Source organism: Podarcis filfolensis, assembly GCF_964270895.1.
Source record: "Podarcis filfolensis genome assembly, chromosome: 3".
NCBI lineage: Eukaryota > Metazoa > Chordata > Lepidosauria > Squamata > Lacertidae > Podarcis > Podarcis filfolensis.
Window position 1 is genome coordinate 118705258 of NC_139606.1, and position 20973 is coordinate 118726230.

Genomic DNA, 20973 nt, shown 5'->3' on the forward strand with positions numbered 1-20973 from the left:
TGAGAGAGCAGCAGCAGGAACCTAAAAGTTGCTGTGGCAAGTTTTCATTACGAGAGTATAATTAGATAAGGAGTTCTTATAGGTTGAGTCTTTGAAAGGGCACCTGACTTTAAAGGAAAAGGAAACGAAAGCACTTGAAAGTCAAGAGCTCCAGGCACACCTATGCCACTTGGCGAAGAAGAAAATAGAAATCATTTATACAGCCCTTGTAACTTGCAATGTTCTTTCCAGTCCTTAGTAGTATCTACATCGCCAAGCACTTTTGCAAAGTTTCCATAGTCCATGATTTAATTCCCATTTTACTGATGGAAGGAGAGAGGCAGGCAAGCACAGACCACCTCAGAGCCTGCTCCAGTTGGATTCTCTTTCACCACCAGAGAGGCATTTTACAGCCAACTGCTCCGTAGGCAGGATCCTAGTTCTTTTTTTAAAAAAAGTATTTTAATGCTTCTCATAAGCCACCTTAGAAAGATTTGTTTCCTGAAAGGCAGGATATAATAAATAAATGTAATGAATTATAATAATCTAGAGCAAGCCAAGGCCCGGGGGCTGGATCCTGCACAATCCCCTTCTAAATCTGGCCCAAGGGAAGTCCAGGAATCAGCATGTTTTGCATCTCTGGGTTATTTGTGGAGCCTGCCCGGTGTTTTTACATGAGTAGAATGTGTCCTTTTATTTAAAATGCATCTCTGGGTTATTTGTGGGGCATAGGAATTCGTTCATTATTTTTTTCAAAATATAGTCTGGCCCACCACATGGTCTGAGGGACGGTGGACCAGCCCATGGCTGAAAAAGGTTGCTGACCCCTGGCCTAGAGCATGAGTAGGCAAACTAAGGCCCAGGGGCCGGATCCGGCCCAATCACCTTCTAAATCCGGCCCGCAGACGGTCCGGGAATCAGCGTGTTTTTACATGAGTAGAATGTGTGCTTTTATTTAAAATGCATCTCTGGGTTATTTGTGGGGCATAGGAATTTGTCCCCCCCCCCCAAAAAAAAAATATAGTCTGGCCCCCCCACAAGGTCTGAGGGACAGTGGACCAGCCCCCTGCTGAAAAAGTTTGCTGAGCCCCAACTAGAGGCTACACAGAAAGCACTGCCTTGAACATGCCACTATGACTGCAATCTAGGGAAATGCACAATGACCCTCCCCCAAAATGGCCCCAACTGAAGCCCCTTGTTATTTATTTCAGTATTTAGGGCCCACAAGAGGCAGTTTAAGAGCAGATCATGCATAAAAAAAACAGCATTAAACAGGCAGCAGTCCCCTTTATTAGAATGTGTTTAGCACTTGTTGGGGCCACTGGGGCACATAAATCTTCCTGCAGGGACAGGCTGGGGGGTCAGAAGTTGCCCGAGGTTGGCACAGCATGGCCCCACACCTTACTGTGGTGCTGTATCTAAAGGATGGTTTGGGATACAAACTTATCCTCAACATAAAAATGGACAGAAAAACAGCTTACACAGTAAAATGGAAGCTAGCATCAGCCTTCCTAGCGTTGGAATCTCCTTCAACTGAAATGTTTCATTCTGCAACCTCTTTGCATTAAAATATGTTCCTCGAGCATAATCACTCAACGAAGCTCCCAACTAAACAAAATCAGCATTTGAACAGACTATTATGTAAATATGTCAACAGAATTAACATATGTGACTGACCAATTTGTATAAATAAATATTTACACCCTCTGTTACATAACTGAAAAGACTGGATGTAAGGTACCTGTGTTAAGAAATGTTAAAGAGGCAGACTACTGAAAATCACCCAACTTGTACTGCCTCCATGGAGGAATGCAAGTGTTGTTTATGTGGGGCTCTTTTGCAGGGAAGAAATGCCTAAGTGATCCTGAATACAAAAAAATAAATATATATCCTCACTTGCATTTCCTGTTTTGGCATTACAAACACTGTTCACAGTCATGCACAAAAGTAGGATCAACTGATGTATGTTCACCACATTGCTTTGGAACCTCATCAGAGCATTAGCAATTTAACAGGGCATGCAACTTAAAATGAGAGTAATGCTTTGATGTTTATTTGGTATTGCACTCTCAATTTTAAAATAATAATGGTGCATTTAGTAATTTCTACAGCTGGTAATGCAAACTTTATATAGATGCAACAGGAAACATTCAATTTAGCAATGTTGCCTTACCTGCCATTTGGCTAGCATTTCATTTGGGATCAGAATATCTTTAGTCAATTTCTTCACAGTATTTTGATAACTGTAGGAACACTATTTATAAGCAGCTAAGTCGGTGTGTCCAAAAAGATAAATAACTGGAGTTAGACAAGTCACTCACTCACGAGGTGGTCTTGGAAAAGTTGGAGCTTGTGAGGTTGGAATGGGAAGTGGCTTTGGACTGGGGGAAATTGGGAGGAAATATTGCTTTTTAAAAGCAACTAAAACCAAATGAAGCCAATTAAGTGGGCAACATCGTTACTTTGCAACCCTGATTCCCTATTTGGTAATATATGAATCAAAAACAAATTCACTCAGCTCTTGTGAAAATATTTTTAAAAATCTCTACACATCAAAAGTATACACTATTAGATGGTAATGTTTACATGCATAATATGTTCTATGAACTTCCTATAGAGTTGCTCAGTTTCATGCTACAGGAGACCAATGGCAAGAAAGGTTGTTTTTGCAATCATTCGTGTTTCTACCTTCGTGTCTTCTCCCTTTCTACAATTGCATAAGGGTACCAGCAAACTGGGAACAAGTAGTCCCACTCACCACTGGACAGGAGCCAACCGTAAGAACACAGAATTAATAGCAAATCAACACATAACAGAGCACAACCCCCATTTGTCAGGCTTCAAGAGGACACAAACGGAAAGCAGAAGAAATATTCAAATCAAAATGTGAAGCACACACCTTGTTCTTTTCCTGGAATACCTGAAATCCCTGCAGTCACACTATCTGATAGCAACTATTTTGTCTTTTTAAAGGAGTCTGTATTTTTAATTTGCAATGCTAAAGTTTATAAGCATAAAGTATTTTGATTCTAATCAAGCATAGATGTACAATAGTTTTTAACCCATACAAAAGTCCAGCCCTTGCAAGTCTTCTGCAGCTCTTCATTCTACTAGCTAACTCAAGCCACGTTTTTTCTCCTTACACCAGTTTCACTATACAGCCTGCTGGACTGCTTCACTTAGAGCTTACCAACTGGTGCAGCTAACAGTAAGTATCTGCCGTCCTTAAACACTGCTTATAAAAAGGTGGTTGTTGTTGTTGTTTAATCGTTTAGTTGTGTTCGACTCTTTGTGACCCCATGGACCAGAGCACACCAGGCACTCCTGTCTTCTATAACTCCATGGACAAAGACAACAGGCATATAAAAAGATACATCCCACCAAACACACACACACACAAATCATGAAAGCAACTGGAAATCTTAATAGAACATTCCACGGAACTGCAAATCTACATTTCATTCTCACCTCCCTTCGTTTTAGGGTCTATAACAGGCATAGGCAAACTCGGCCCTCCAGAAGTTTTGGGACTACAATTCCCATCATCCCTGACCACTGGTCCTGTTAGCTAGGGATCATGGGAGTTGTAGTCCCAAAACATCTGGAGGGCCGAGTCTGCCTATGCCTAGTCTAGAAAGCAGCCTAAAAGATTTGACACGATAAGTTCTAGAACAGGTGGCAAACTCTCCTCGCAAACACAATAATTTTATGGAAGCTCTGTGAGCTTTTATTAAAATATCAAGTATTTAACTGTAGTTGCTGTTTTAAGAGCACAGATGAAAGAGGGGGTGCAATCCATAGAGGACTGATATGGTAACCATTTTTCTCGCCATCATGGCATCCACACAAGAGCAGAGCTGCGGCAAGTGGCAAGCGATCTCCTGCATTTTGGTCCTCAAGGGATGAAGGAAGGACTCCTTGGTGATTCACAGTGACTAGTTATGATTAAGGATTGCAGAATCATTAGAATTATGTTTGGCATCTGTGTATGAATTGCTTTCCATTTGCTCACCTCAGCATTGAGATGAAGAAGCCTTAGAGAGGTACCTACAAGGGTCTTCTGAGTTGCCCACTGTTGAAGACTTCCATTCTAGAGGGGTTTGTTTGGCCTGGTTAGCCTGAAAATTATTTTATCCAGCTTACGTGTGTTTGCTGCACAATTCCAATACTATGGAGAGAGGCCAAAGCCATTTGTGTATTTATTTATATTTATTTATATTTATATATTTATTTACCTCCACCCCAAGACCACTTGCACCAAACACCAGTTGCCATTTGCAACCCTCAAAGGCATATTACTAGGTGAAACTGCCAATGGGCTTTTCCAACGCCTGAAGTGAGGGACATTTCCAAGCCCTCTCAGTGGAATATGAGAGAAGGATGAAGTGTTTCCCAATACCTCTCAGAAAAATGATTCACTGTGGGAAAAAGTCTCATCTGAATTTATCTGCTTTCCTTCAAAAGAAAAACATGAAGACAGCTGGGGGGACAGGAGATGGAGACTCTCTGTAGTTGACCTGTCCATAAAAGACGAGTATTCCTGGCATGCAGACTATGTTTCCAAGTAATTTCATGTAATGTGCAGATTCAGAGCTTAAAAGGCTACTTCAGACTTCTACAAAGTGCAAGAGCCAACACATTTCAATACCATTGCAGCTAACGGTTTAATTAATGTGAAGAATTCCAGTAAGTCACCATTCGCAAGTCTCTATATCCAGGAATGAAACAGGAAACCTGTGCTGATTCGAGCACCTGGTCACCTGATTGCAATGAAACTAAAATGCAAACAGGAATGGAAAGAGCCAGAGTTTAAAATGTAATTGTAGTAGCAGAGACTTCCTCATTTGACCAAGTTTCCAACACAGAAGCTGTAGAAGTAACTTTCAGTGCAAAGTTCGCATTAATGCAGAAAAATAATCACATCAGTAAATGAAGATGGGAAATTTACTGTGTATTCTTTAATACATATGTAATCCTTCATTACCTATCTTTAGGTGCCAGGCAGAAACATTCCTCTTCTCCCAGGAATTTGGCTAATTTGCCAGTCTATGGCCTTGTAAACTGTGCGTTTATTGTTTTTGTTTGTGGCCGTGTTATGCATCTTTGTGCTTTTATATTGTAAACCGCCCTGTGATCCTCGGATGAAAGGGTGTATAGAAATGTAACAAATAAAAAATAAAATAAAATATATTTAAGGTCAAGTTCAAGAAATTGGTATTAACATACAAGGCCCTAGACAGCGCAGGACCAGATTACTTAAGCAACGGCCTTGTCCCTTATTTACTCAGTGGGTCACTGTGGTCTGCAGGAGAACTTCTCCTTCAAGTTTAAAAGAAAAAAAAGGCCTTCTCCACAGGAATGTGAAACGAGGGTTTTTTGTGGCTGGTTCTACGGAATAGCATTCATATCAGTGTATGAGAGGTGCCCACTATATGCAGTTTTCTGGAAACAACTGAAGACTGGGTTTTCCCAGCCAGATGAATGGGTCTTTTTCGTGAGTGTCTATTTTGTATTGTATATCTATCTATCATACATACATACATATACATATATACATATATACATATATATGTGTATGTGTGTGTGTATATGCTGTTTTCTGTATTTAAATGTTTTTTGGCAGTTTTTATTGTACATTGCCTTGAGGGGAGGATTGAGAAAGCTTAGTGAAAGAGGTAATCTGCCTGTCACTTTTACTAGAAAGACGAAGGGACCTCTCCCCAGGCAAAGGTAGGTGGCCTGGTCTGCATCATATTTCCCCAAATCGCTTGTACTCCAGATATTGTGGACTCCCACTTCCATCATTCCTGACCATTGGCTATGTTGGCTGAGACTCATAGGTCCAAGACCTCGGGGAGGGGGCGCAAGGTTGGGGAAAGCCGTTCCATGTCAATATTTTCTAACTGATGGGTCACTTGACCTCCCTCTAAGATGGTTCATACCATGCATCTTTTGGAGAGGTGAGAAGAGGCAAGGACTGAGATAGAACACCAGGGAAATGGGAAGACATAAACATATTAAAAGGTAAGGATAATATACTAAAAAATAAAAGGTGGTTTCCATATTGCAGGAGAGGGTTAAAGGTGGATCCTGGCTTTGGAAAGGTTGAAGGCCAGCAACCAAAGCTGTGGAAGAAAGCTTGAGGACTGGATCATGGATTCTGACACTGAACAGCGAGAGGCACAGGCTCTGACCTTTGTAACCGAGTTGCTGAGCCTGTTTAACAAGCGCTAGCGAGCCTTAACTTTTGTGCAATAACGAACTGCTTCTCTTGTTTTTCCCTCTCCCGTGGCTGCCTATCTGTTCTTAAAACTGCAGCCATTTGGATTTCATCACTCAGTTTCAAGATGCAACCACAGCCTGTACGCTGTTAAGGGAGATTTACCTATGAGAACAAGGTTCACATCCACAGCTGTAATAAGCCTGCGTATTTGACTTAAGAGTTCTGTTAAATGGCAGGCAGTGGCTTCTGGGTCAGATTATAACATCTCTGCTGGCTGCCTCCTTATTAATCTAAGCTTTCTACTCTCGTACCAATTCTCGTAATTGCCTCCAGACCCCAGTACGCACGCAGCCCTTAGAAGGCGTATCCTTGAGTATCCTGTGCCCTGCTGAGGAAACAAGAGTAAGGCAAAGATCTGGTGGGAATTCAAGGGCTCATAAGCAGATTTTTGGATGAACAGAACACTTCTTTAGGTTCAGGGGTACAATTCTAGAGTTTTGCTTTTCTATTGGTTGCTATTCCAGTGTTGAAACACACATGTATTATAAGCCAAAGGCAGCATCCCCCCCCCCGCCCCCACTGCTTCATGTACTGCAGGCGTCAGCAAACTTTTTCAGCTGGGGGCTGGTCAGACCTTGTGGGGGGCCGGACTATATTTTGGAAAAAAATATGAACAAATTCCTGTGCCCCACAAATAACCCAGAGATGCATTTTAAATAAAAGCACATGTTCTACTAATTTAAAAACACCAGGCAAGCCCCACAAATAACCTAGAGATGCCTTTTAAATAAAGGACACATTCTACTCATGTAAAAACACACTGATTCCTGGACCGTCTGCAGGCCGGATTCAGAAAGCGATTGGGCCGGATCCATCCCCCGGGCCTTAGTTTGCCTACCCTTGATGTACTGTATGTGAAGCAGATCAAGTAGTACCTGAATGGTGGAGAACTGCACATAAATATAGGGTGACTCCATAGTAACCAATGTAACATTTGTAAGCTTCTTTACATAATATTTTGTACTTTAGCTAATATTATTTGAACTCCAATTAACATTAAACTATTTCTGTGTTAAATGGCTTGTTCTTCCCTCCAAGAATAGCCATCCTCATGCTCGAATCCTGCTTCCTGGTTTCCCACAGCCATCTGGTTGGCCGCTTTGAGAACAGGATGCTAGATTAGATGGACTTGTTGTAAACTGCTTTGAAGTTTTTTTTGGTTTTTTACAGCCAAGCAGTGTATAAATTTTATAAAATAGAATAAAATAGATATGCCACTGGCCTGATCCAGCAGGCTCTTCTTATGTTCTTATGCAATCTTGCATGTCTCACTTCTGGTTGTTTCACTTGTGTGTAAAATGTCATTTTGGAAAACTGTTTCCAGATAATGAAACTTGGAAAATTTATCTTTAAAGTGATATAGAACATGCTAACTATGAGAATGACAAGTGGGTCTGTAGGCATTTTCATGTAGCTGCCCTGTATTTGCTGCCTAATCCATTTTGGAATAAATTTCAGATCTTCATGAAAGAAAATAAAGTATTGGGCAGGAAAGGCCACAAAGACGGAATAGTTACTGCAGCATTTCAAGTGCTCCAGCCAGGCTCCTCCCCATTCCACTTCCCATTCTACGTACTCACAGCTTGCCTTTCTGCTATTGCTATTCTTCCATCACCTTGTTGGGGGCAATCTCAATTTACTCCCTCTGTTACGTGTTAGCAAAGCAGTGGCATCTTGAATAAAAAAAGGAGAAGCCATTGCTCAGTAGCAGAACACATGCTTCACATGTAGTAAGTCTGAGATTCAGAGGATCCCAGGTAGCCAAGCTGGAAAAGAACCATGGCCAAGATCCTGAAGGACCACTACCAGTCAGAAGACACAAGAAGAAAGATCGGGTTCAGTACCAGGCAGTTTCATATGCTTACATTTATTCATAACAATGCATTCCCCCTTGCAGGTGTTCCAGGGCAACCTCCAGACTGGTGTTATTTTGTGGGTGGGATTCAGTCATACAGCAAATTCAGGATCTGCAATTAAAATGGATTTGGCACTTCTTGAGCAACACTCATCCCCTCACCCACCCAAAACCAATGTTTTGTATTTTAAAAAATGACAGACAAATGCACTGGAGTAACAGTTGGTTGGCATGCCATCTTATTACCTCCCCACAAACCCCGTGAAAGCAAATCAGCATGGATGCTCACTAAACAGGTCATCTGAAAGGAACCCAGGAGTTGCACTCAAGTACCTAGGCCCCATATTGCTAGGTACAATCCAAACAGCCACCATCAAACACTGTAAGAGGACAAGCCAGAGTTACAGTAAGCTCTAACAACCCAGAAACATGCTTCTGTGAGAAAGCACAGAGCCGAAAGAATGAGCCAAGGGGTGGAGGGAGGTGGAAGGAAGGGAGAGAAAACATGCAGTCAGCAGCAAAATCAGTGCAGAGTAAAAGCAAGAGAAAACAGCTGCGGATTTCATGTCACCGTCATCCAGCTGCATGCCTCTGCTGCTTTCCTCCAATCCAACCGAACGCATTTCTGGCCGACTCCTACAAAAGCCTCCCCCTTCTCCCCAGCCCACCCCGCCATAGTCCCATGATCAGAAGGAGGGACAACAGCTGCACGAGTTCCAAGAGACCCCAAAGCAGGGTGCTGGCTGTCATCCTGCATTCCTGGACAGCATCCAGAGGCGGCCCTCTCCTAACACAGGGGCTGCCAGTGACTGACAAATAGCAAAGGACTACTCTATACCAGCAGAAGGTGGGGTGAAAAAAGAAAAGATTTCAATGTAAATAGAGGAGAAGGGGGGATTTTCTTGTTTAATGCAATTATTTTCCAATCTGCACTTTTAACAATGATTTGTTCACCCATGTATATCAGTCATCTCTACAGAAAACTCAAAGAGGTTTTTTCCTAAGCTTTCTAACAGCATGAGAAACCACTGGGTATATTTAGGGGTAGAATCAACGAAAGCAGGACGGTAACTGTGCGGAGACAGTCTCACGGTTTGGTCAAACCCAAAGCCTCTCTCCCAGATCAGAACCCTTTAAGAGGGGAATAGGCTGGAGGAGGAGGAGGAGGCGGCAGGGATACACACGGCCATTCGCAGGAAAACTGCCATACAGATGTGCATCGCCAAGGGAATGAACACTCTGGATAGACAAGAGGTCAGTTCCATGGAAGCAATCTGAGAAGGAACACAGGGATAGGCAAAGTAGGGAAGCAGGGTGGGGGCCTCAAGGAAGAAACAGAAAGCAAAGGCTAAGAAAGGCCTTAAGACCAGGGAGCTCTGCACAGGGTGACACTTCATTGCACTGAGAACAGTTATATAGGGGGTGTTGAAGGGTACAGTACCCAAGTATGCAAAAGTGAGTAAATTGGTGTAAGACTGACCCAAAACAAACCAGCACCTACTTCATGATTGTATAAACATGTCACTGCCTACACATACAGTAGCTGATTGCCAGCTAATTGTGTCCCTAGGAATCTATGGGATGCCACCCAAGGGTCTTCTGATCTCCATTAGCTAGCTAGTATATACTATAAAAAGGTAAAGGTACCCCTGACCATTAGGTCCAGTCGCAGACGACTCCGGGGTTGCGGCGCTCATCTCGCTTTACTGGCCGAGGGAGCCGATGTTTGTCCGCAGACAGTTTTTCCGGGTCATGTGGCCAGCATGACTAAGCCACTTCTGGCGAACCAGAGCAGCGCACAGAAACGCCATTTACCTTCCTGCCGGAGTGGTACCTATTTATCTACTTGCACTTTGACATGCTTTTGAACTGCTAGGTGGGCAGAAGCTGGGACTGAGCAATGGGAGCTCACCCGGTTGCAGGGATTCGAACTGCCAACCTTCTGATCGGCAAGCCCTAGGCTCTGTGGTTTAGACCACAGCGCCACCTGCGTCCCACACCTGTGTATACTATAATATAGGCTTAAACATAAAGATGTGACATGCATAAAAAATAAAAAAATAAACCCTTGCATTATTACCGTGGATCTGTGTCTTCTGTAATGCACACTTCATGTATGTTCTGGGTATGGCAAGAGACATATCACTATGGCAACAATGTGATCGGAAACTTGGCAAGAGGCCGGAATATTTTAAAGGGGTGACTATGCATGGGAGTAGGTCCCCAAGATTTCCATAGTTTCAGGCAAGATATGCATCAATTCCCTTATGCAGGAAACACAGAAAGGCAAATGGGGACCAGGGAGAGAAACCAAGGTGAGCAGACTGAAGTAAAAAGGCTTGATAGGCAAGTTATATGCCTTCTTACTGTAGCTTAGGAATTCAGCCAGTATGTTTGTAAGAAAGAGGGCAAAAGAAATCCATATAAATAAACAGCACCGGATACGGAAGAACATGCCACCTAACTTATTACTTGCTGATCTGGATGAAAATTTCTTTGTAACTCAATGTCAGCAGTAGCACAGGGTATAACTGTTGGTGTGACAAGGTGAATAGAGAAGAATTTCGAAGATTTTTGGAGACTTCCTAAAACACTATGGTTTGGTACTACCATTATGAACTCAATCAATTAAATAGCTGGATATCTATTACCACATAATCCTAAAATTATACTACAAAGCTCCCTTAAAGGTTTAACCAATGACACTGACCTAAAAATTAAGTGTAAACCTACCGTAACTGTGATTGCCAAAATGTGCCCAGCAGCCCAGAAAAAAAAATGGATGCCCTCTTAATTTTTGGAAGACCAATTAAAGAACGGACAAATAGGTTTGTTGAAAGATAGACTTTATTTGTAATATTTTGGAACAATACATTTCTGAATAATATCCAACCATATGCTTATTTTTCTTTGTTTTGAGGACCTGCTTCCCCTTCCCCTTATTTTCTTTCAGCACTTAGCAGCCCAATATTTGGCCCTTTTTTATATACAGAAAGAGGTGTGTGTGTAATATGAATAAGCCATCAAAATAAAATTTAAAAACCTGTTGACCAACTCTTATTTATTTAATGTACTATTATTATTCTGCTCAGCAATTAAAATGGGGATGGGGTAGTTTAAATTTACCTAGGTCTGCCTGGAAAAAGACGCCGCCACCAACCTGTGCTAATCACCTAAGGTTGGCTCTAGGCAAGCTAAGGAGCCACATCTCTTATAAGAGAGCAAAACCCCAACCCAGCTGCCAGGAGGTCCCTGGACTTGGGAGGTTCTTACAAGATCCTTGGCTAAAACCAACATGACAACATCAGGTTTATATAACAATATCAGCATAATGCATATGGCATAAACATTAGCACATGGCAAACTGGTGGCCTTAAAATAAAGTGTTTAAGTTAATTGTAAGTATAATTAAACATTAAGAATCTGTGACGGGGTAGTCCAGGGAATGAACTGTCCAGTCAATGCTTCTGGCAGTGGTTCTTCTAAGGAATTTCACTATGAGGAGCTGCAGGAGAGTACTGGCTGTTCTATAAGTTATGCTCTCAGTTCAGAGGATGAGAAGAGGCCCAGCAATCCTAGTCAAGCATCCTGAGGGAGCAGCATACACCCTAGAACGCGTTCCAATTCCTCGGCAACATGCAAGACTCCCATGAGTTACGTCAAAGTAAAAGGCTTGAAAACCACTGGAATACAGTGCCTGGCTAAGCCCTGAAACTCACAAAAGGACTCCCAAAGTCCTTTCCTTATACATTTCCATCTGAAAGCACATACAGAATACAGTGACCCAGGGGTCAGCAAACTTTTTCAGCAGGGGGCCGGTCCACTGTCCCTCAGACCTTGTGGGGGGAGGGATTATATTTTGAAGAAAAAAATGAACGAATTCCTATGCCCCACAAATAACCCAGAGATGCATTTTAAATAAAAGCACACATTCTACTCGTGTAAAAACACCAGGCAGGCCCCACAAATAACCCAGAGAAGCATTTTAGATAACAGGACACATTCTACTCATGTAAAAACGTGCTGATTCACGGACCGTCTGTGGGCTGGATTTAGAAGGTGATTGGGCCGGATCCAGCCCCTGGGCCTTAGTTTGCCTACTCATGGAATACACATTTGCACAGGGAAAGTTACGAATTCTTCCTAAAAAGATGAAAACACATCTGCCAAGGATGTTGGAAGTATGGCAGAATACGGAAGAAGATGGGACTAGATGACTCAAGGAAGTTTATTGGAATTTGCATAATTTATTCTTTTAATTCATTCTAAATTCACAAAAAACTACAAATGGTGGGAGTGGCATTTGGGGTTTTTTGCACAAAATATGAAATATTTATATGTACATAATTTTAGGTGTTGGTTCGGATCACAATATTTTTCATTGTGATCATGTGAGGGGCTGAGTTCCATAATAAAGAAAGGCAGGCCATAAATCTAAATGGGCAAAATTAAACCCCCAAACAGCCCCACTGAGGGCTGAATATGCTCAGAAGCCATGGATTGCAGGCTGACTGTTTTGGGGCAGGGGGTGGAGTGAGGAAACTGGATTTGAATCTCTTAATGCAGGTCCCACTTGTAAAAATAATTGTCCTACTTCAAAACAGCAAACTGAAAAAGGCCCCTCTCTGTACACACACAGACAACCAGTCTAAAGCCGCTCTGAAATAAAGTAAGCAACTCTGACCCAGTTCCCTTTATGTTTCTTCAGAGTCATGCTACTCACATGTACTCAACTTGGTTTCTCTTTTAAATAGGAACCGAACTTGAGATTTCATCATTCCATTCTCACAGCAACAATATTCAGTGCACAGCAAAAGAAAAGTTGCACAAACTGTTTGGACAGTTTGCTGAACAGTTAGCTTGGAAAGCCATTTATTCTGAAAGTGGAACTAAGCTCAGGAAAGCAATGTTGCAGCTGTATGTACAGCTATGTATACCCAGCCAAACATAGACTGTCCATTTTCAGTTTCTTCTCTTTTATTCCAGCAAGTTATTGATGTTTTATGCTAGATTAGCTGAAACCAGGCAGTTTGGGACAATGAAATTTCCCTTCTGGCCAATACACCTGAGCAAGATATTTGAAGACCCTTTGACTTTACTGGGTGCAGGATTTCAACCCTGGTTTTTGATTGCTTCAGAGTTCTGCTAGTCCTTCATTGCACTGTTGCATAGCCAGTAAGGTAGTAAATATTACATGGTACTGTTGTGCTCAGATCCTGCTAACCGGTTTCCTACAGGAATCTGGCTGGCCGTTGTGAGAACAGGATAATGGACTAGATGGCCCACTGGCCTGATCCAGCAGGCTCTTCTTGTGCTCTCAGAGGAAGGGCAGTTTAGAAATAAACCAGTAATAATATTTGTGAGGGATAGTACAATCCCCATCAAAGTCAGGAACACAGGGTGCTTCCATACACAGAGTCAGACCACTGAGCAATGCACTACACACACTGACAGAGGTTCTCCAGGCTTTCAGATAGCAGCCTTTTCCATCACTACCAGGAGAAGCTTAGGATCAAACCAGATCTACTACTAAGCTACGTTGCTGCATAAAACTAGGGCCAAAGCAGACACCGTGAGGAAAAATAACAGTGAGAGGATATTTGCTAAGCATAATCCACAACTATTCTGAAATGTTTACTATTGCAAATCAAACTTTCATATATTTGCGGTAATATAATTTACAATAAGTTATATTGCAGCTCTATTTATTCGGCGACTTGCCTGAAGTTGTACTAAATAAAGCTCAGTTCCTTCTTGTTGTTGGTGAAATGGAAACCAAGCTAACATGTTTATACAAGGCAACGTTACATGGAAAGATCTGTATATTCTTTCCCCTACACAGAAGTGCTCTCCACATGGAAGACGTATAAATGTTTGATGCATCCCCAAGCCCAAGTGAGACCCCACTGGTTCTGGCTGGATGCATTCTTGCTAGTTTTATGGAAACAGCCCATTCCAAATACAGCAGTTTGTGCAAAAAAACCCAATCCTCAACCTACCAAACTCTTCAGAGTTGCCAGCCCTAATGTAAATCCAGATCTGGTTATAGTACAGAGGATAATTATTCCAGTTCCTGGGGTGGAGAAGTATTTACCTATAAGGCTCAACAAAGACTACCTTACACAAGCAAGTTAGGCAACAGGCAACAGACACTTCCAGTTTCATTATGTATGAAATACTCTCAAGTCTTTTCGGATATCAACAATAGGCCCCATAAAATATTACAGCTCTGATGGTGCAACAGGCTTCCATGTGGGTGGAGCTTCCTCTTCCTCTCTCCCAACACACCTTCAAAACAGCTCTATAAGGATGGAGGGGGCAGGTGGATGGGGGGGGGGAGAGAAATGGAAGTCCTGTTGCACCAGCAGAACCATATTAGCATAGCACCAGATGCAATTAAATATTTTAAGCCTGTGTCTCAAACAAAAGGTCTCTTTTTAATTTAATGTAAATGAAAGTAGCCTCCCATTGAGGCCAAGCACCTACACCAGGCATAGGCAAACTTGGCGCTTCAGATGTTTTTGGGACTACAACTCCCATCATCCCTAGCTAACAGGACCAGTGGTCATGGATGATGGGAACTGTAGTCTCAAAACATCTGGAGCGCTGAGTTTGCCTATGCCTGGCCTACACTATGTAAAAATATTGTCCCCCACATATGCCAGTCAAAACTGTATTTGCTCTTTCCCATAGTTTTTTTAGTCCCATAGTCTTTTCTCATATAGTTTGTTTTAACACTCAAGTTGCTTTGCTTCTTTTTCTCTTTGAAGCACAACACAGAACTTTACCGAAAACTTTTTAAAACGTTTTCAAACTGTGAAGGATCACAGTTTCTAGCGAGTATATCAGGCAAAACAAAAACATAAAACTTTACTTTTACAGAAGTAAGGACAACTCCCCCCATCGCTGAATAGCTTCCCTATAATATTATATCTTGCTTTATTGATTCATAATTTCAACTTAGGCCTTGGGACTACAGTGGGGGGGGGCCTTTTCTTTAATCCACAGCTAATAGCCACAGACTTAAAGAACAATCCTGCAAAAAACAGACTCCTTTGTCCATATATTTGAAATGAACATCAGCTCGATCTACTCCCCACACCGGCGGAAAACAAAATATTTCACCACCACTGAAATATGGTTTTACACTCAAGTTTTTCTATTTTAGGTCGCTTTCCTCCTTGCGGCCAGAGGGGGGAGGAATCCCTCTATAAGTAGGCAAACCTATCTATTCACAGTTCTTGAGCAGTCTTGCAGTATTAGAACTGCGAAGTATTAAAGTTTGTGCATGCGCCTACACACACCTCCCAATAAAAACCAAGCACCCGCCGCTGGAACAAATGAACCCGGGCAATCCAGTTGAGAGCATATGCAGGAATTTGCTTTGAGTACTAGAACTAGACAGGATGGATCTGATTTACATCAAATCAATTAAATTAAATTGAATCGATCACGATTTAAATCACGATTTAAATTACTAGTCAGTAAGACTTGATTTAAATCTTTTTTTTTTCTTTTTTACAGAAAGACTCATTCTTGCTGGTATAATCTTAATATTTACAACCAGATGAAGGTTTCATTTTTTTGAATAATAAATTTTCAGAGTAGTTTTTACAGTTATAGCAAAAATTACAGATTTGGTTATACTATTAGAAATACATAGAAAGATAATTATGACATTATTATGAGGTTTAATAAGTTGTTTATATTTGGATAACTTTTCTGCTGTACTTTATTGGAAGGAGAAAAATAATCATTTCCTTAATAACAATTTAAACAATTTATTTAACTAAAGCAATAACATTATAGCATATGTATCCATGTTTGTTAACTGATGTGGTTAAACTTTAAAAAAAAAAAAAACACCTTAGACTGAGTTTTAGCACACATGAAAAACTTAAAACAAATTCTTATTTCCTGATGAACAACCTTTGGACTATAATGTAACTTAAATAGAAAACTATCTTTAGAAAGATTTTTCCTCCAAAAGCATTTTATTTTAAAAATCTGATTTAAATAAAAATAATCATATTTTTAAAAAAAAATCTGATTTTTTATATTTTTTTAAAAAAAATAATTGATTTTTATCCACCCTGGAAGTGGAGGACCTTAACAGTTCTTCCCCATTAAAATCCACTTCTGTTTAACCCACATCGTCTATGTTTCAGCAGCATAATCCAGAGGGGTGGGGGTCATTTTGTTGCCGCTATTGTTAAAAGTTACAGATCTACCGCAGATCACCACAAGATGAAAATGTCATAAGGACGTCACGCAGGCCAATGGCCCATCTAGTCCAGCATCCCATTTTCACCTCAGTCAACCAGCAAGCAAGACACGAGCACAAGAACACGCATCTCTCACGAAGCCTACTGCGACTAACCATGATAGGAGAGCTTAGCCACTGTGGCCAGCAGCCACCGATTGTCTTCTCCTCCATGAATCTGTCTAATCCGGGGGTCAGCAAACTTTTTCAGCAGGGGGCTGGTCCACTGTCCCTCAGACCCTGTGGGGGGCTGGACTATATTTGGAGGGGGGGATGAACGAATTCCTATGCCCCACAAATAACCCAGAGATGCATTTTAAATAAAAGGACACATTCTACTAATGTAGAAACACGCGGACACATTCTACTAATGTAGAAACACGCTGATTCCCGGACCGTCCACAGGCTGGACTGAGAAGGCGACTGAACCAGATAGTTTGCCTACCCATGGTCTAATCCTCTCTTAAAGCCATCCAAGATGGTGGCCATCACTGCCTCCTGGGGGAACAAGATCCATAGTTTATTTAAGGATGTCACTGTATTCTGTTAAAACCACAACTAGAGCTCTTGCTAACTTCATTCTGCAGACTAATATTTCTTCATATGCAGAAGATTTACACATGCAACCAACAGAAAACCATTTCCAACTCTTCTTTCACTTTTCATTTCTTTTAAACTCACACACCCCCTCAATCCATTTGAAGCAAATTACTTGGAATGAAGCCAGTTCTGCCCCATTGACCTCTGGTATTTTTCTTTCTTCAGTTTTAGGATAGATTTTAATGAACTCATTGTTTCTATGTGGTGTTCACTTTTAATTGAATTTATATTGTCAGTCACTTGGGCGGGGGAGCGAGTCCAAGTTAAGAGACAGATTATATAAATGAAGTCAAATGAATGAACAGACATTGGGTTTAAAGAAGTCTAAACTGATGCCACTCCAGGTATTCCAGGTGAACATTTAGTTCTCTCTCTCACACACACATTTGCATCCTGCCCTTCTTCCAAGGAGACAGCACCTAAAAGGCTGAGGATGGCCGCAAAAATATTTGAAAATACCTGGAAGCCTCTTCTCATTTCTGAACTACAAAACCTTTGCTTATTTTTAAAACATAGTGCGGTTTCACTTCAAAGAATACTTTCCAGTTTTTGTAATGTAAACCAGTAGAATGATTAGAATACACAGCAAAGGGTACGATGATGACCCATTTCTCAGTTACTGAAGCGTCAACATGTGCTGCAGTACGTAAAGGTGCAGTGCTCTCAACCCACACTGGAAAAAAGTTTCCCTTCAGTCACTATTTATTTCCATCCTGAATGTCGCATTCAGCAAAAAAAACAAGTCATTCCCTCTTTCCTACCCTTGAGATTAATTCAAGAAGAGGGTCCCTTCCAGGATGTGAGCTTCAGAAACTTCAAGTTGCCTGAAGATGAGGGTAGGAAAGCCGTTTACATGCACTCAAACATGAGATTCATGCATATAATTGTAATGCTAGTCAGCAACATTATGCTGCAGGTGTAACGCATTAAACCATATTATCTATAAACACATTCACTAAGCTGATTTGATAACACGCTAGAGCAGAACTGGCAAGTGCCTGGAAAAGCCTTTTATATGAAACCAAACCATTCAGAAGGCAACACAAATGGGGCAGTCTCTAAACATAAACTCTAACACAGCACCAAGTCAGACCCGCATCACCCTCAGTCCTTATTCAAAGACTATTTCATCCCTTGCCCTTAAAAAAAAAAAAATCCATCTCTTGAGCTCAAATTACCCTCCAAACCATCTGATACCTTAATACCATCTTGATTTCCTTCAACCAGAAAAACTGCACAAGTACATTACTTATTCTCCCCAGGCTCTCTGAAAGAGGAGTGTGTAAACAATTAATGTGCATAAAAGAGTTTCCTGCCTCTGCTTTTGATAATCCAACTGATGATGAGATGCAACATGCAAAAGCAAAGAGGCCACACTTAAAAGCAGCAACGTGGAACACCTACGCTGCCAGCCCACTCTCTCTGTGCAATGAAGACTTCTGCTCACAGGCCCCCTGTTGCTGTGGGATTGTCACCAGCACCATCAACGGTGCATCTTTGCCCCAATATGGGCCCGTCGCACAACACCCTGCCCCAGCCATGTTTACGCAGTCAAAGCAGCCCAGACTCTTAATGACCAATCTGGACAAGAAGAAAGCAGCTTCACTATTTTGCTATTAAAACTTGCGGGTGGTTGTGTGCAGTTTTGCAGGAGAACATGAACGCGCAGGCATGTCAAAAGTTTAGGTGTGGGAGAAGAGTAGGCAAGTTTTCCCTACTCCTGAAAATTGCACTTTTCATCTGAAATTTTAAAGGGGAGGGTGAGGGAGGGGGTGTATGCGGCACTTGACATAACCCAGAAACGAGCAGGAGCATTCCCCACCTACAGATTTTTAGTTAAACGACTTTGAACCACCATATACACACTTCCTCCCAACCCAGGCTCTCTCTCTGCCTCTGTACGCACAAATACTTGCTGACACTCTCCTTCCACAAGCCTCCGATTTTAAGACTCTAGTGTCCTCCTGGTCCCCTGCTCAACTGACTCTCCCCGGGATTTGAGGGTGGGGGAAAAGCCCTCCCATTCAGAGCCAAAGTTATTACCGTTGCTTCACCACCACCACTCCTGATTTGTTGTGGGGAGGAGATAATGTCAATTCCAGGAACTGCTTTCTACTCTGGTTTAACCAAAGATGTAAAGGGAAACTGGATGGTACACCACATCCCCACAGAGCCTGGTGCTGCTCCCTTTCTCCTTGGAAACCCCTTCCCATACATTCCACCAAACCCCAGGCACCCCCTTTCCCACTCCATTCCCCCCTTAACTATTCCCCATAACTAAAGATCACTCCCACACAAACACACCTTCTCTCCACTTCTCTACAGGTCACCTACGGGGTGGACTTTGGTATTATGGCACCCTGCCTGAGCGATGGCAAAATTGGGCAAATCCCACCCCACCCCCCATATTTCTTATTTTCACAATAACTGAGTACGTACCAGGGATGACGTTGAGGAGGAGGATTACTACTGCTACTACTTTGCATCCCCTCCGCTCTGCACCCTGTGTGAGGGAACTGCCCACCCCCACACTAAATCCATCACTGCTGGGATCTTCCATTTCTCCCCAGTTTTGGGGTACTTTACCACCTTCTCTGCCATCTGACAGATCCTTCTGGGGGATCCCCTTGCCGGCCAATAGCTTTCCAGCTCCCTAGGGTCCTAGTTACCCTTTTTTTCTTTGCACAGCTCCCTAATCTGGGCTGGGGGCTGGGGAGTGCAACCCCTTTGACCCCTCCGCACCCATTTGGGGGAAAAGGTCTTCTTCCTGCGGGGGGGGGACCCCATGTGTCCCCTTGCCCCCACATGCCCCCTCCTTCCCCACCCCAAAAGAAGCAAACTCCCTTCTATCTGCCACAACCTCCTCTTGGCACAGAGACCTCCCCCCCCCCGGGGGACCCCTGCTCTCCAGCACCCACCAAACTCCCCTGGCAGACCCCACCCCCCGACGACCACCCCCCCAATCTCCAGCCTTTTGCACCAACACGCCCCTGCCCCCTTCCCTGTCACACCCAGACCTCAAAACCATGCATTCCCCCCCCAAAAAAGCAGCCCTGCTCCTTCTGCCACTGTTCCTGGTGCAGCGCCCACCCACCCAAAAAAACACCCCCCGGACCCCGCCCCCTCCTTCGCACTCACCCAAATCTTCCCTTGGAGGACCCCCCAAAAATGCGCCCCGCCCCCTTCTTTAAACCTCCCCCCCCGCGAGCTTCATCGCCCCCCACAAAAATAATCATTTTTTGCAAACTCCACCACCCCCAAAAGCTGCGCCCCCCCCCAAAGCCAGCCTCGGCCGCGGGCTTCCCTTCCTCGCCTGACAGCTCAGCCCACCCCCGGCGGGCTCACCTGCTGCCTCCGGCCGGGCCGAGGCCTCCCTCCTCCGCGGGAAGGACCGGGGGTCGTCGCCTTCCTTGGCGAGGAGGACCGGGCGCGCCCGGGGCCGGCGAGGCGCGCGTCGGGGGCGGCCCTCCCGTCCTGCTGCTGCTGCTCGGGCGGCGGGCGCTGGCGGTTCTCCTCGGCCTCCTCCTCCTCCTTCTTCTGGGGCCCCGGCTCCCTTGGCGGGGCTCCTGGGCGCCCGGGGCCCCCTGTCTCCGCGCTCGCTCAGCCTGCGGCGCCTGCTCCGCCTGCTCGGCTCCCGAGGGCGGGCGGAATGGCGAGGGGGCGCGGAGGAGGAGGAGGAGACGGGGCGGGACGCGGCCGAGGGGCTGGCAAGGGAGGACGGAGAGAGGGAGGCAGCCACGAGAAGGGGAGGCCGCCGCCGCCGCCGCCGCCGCCGAGGCGAGGGGCCGAAACCGCCTCAGCCGCGCGCCGCCATCTTGGGCAGGATGGCAGGAGCCGCCTGAGGGGAACCGCCGGCGCCTCGTCCTCCTCCTCCTCCTCCTCTCCGCCCTCGGCCTCCTCCGGCCACGGGCAGCAGCGACACCAGGCCGCGCTCCCCTCGCCAGCCCGAGCTCGACGCCGCCGCCTCACGCTCGGGAAAGAGCGCCTCTAAGC

The 20973-nt window shown here is 43.8% G+C and overlaps 1 protein-coding gene across 4 annotated transcripts in view; it reads right to left on the reverse strand.

Moving 5' to 3' along the window:
- The window catches only part of NCOA1 (nuclear receptor coactivator 1), a 281772-nt gene extending 261044 nt beyond the window's left edge, over window positions 1-20728 (reverse strand). For all 4 annotated transcript variants that reach the window (XR_014545798.1, XM_083604769.1, XM_083604773.1 and 1 more), the window contains exon 1: window positions 20326-20728. The gene's annotated coding sequence lies outside the window, so the exon portion shown is untranslated. The remainder of the gene's footprint in view (window positions 1-20325) is intronic.
- Between the last annotated feature and the right edge of the window lie 245 nt (window positions 20729-20973).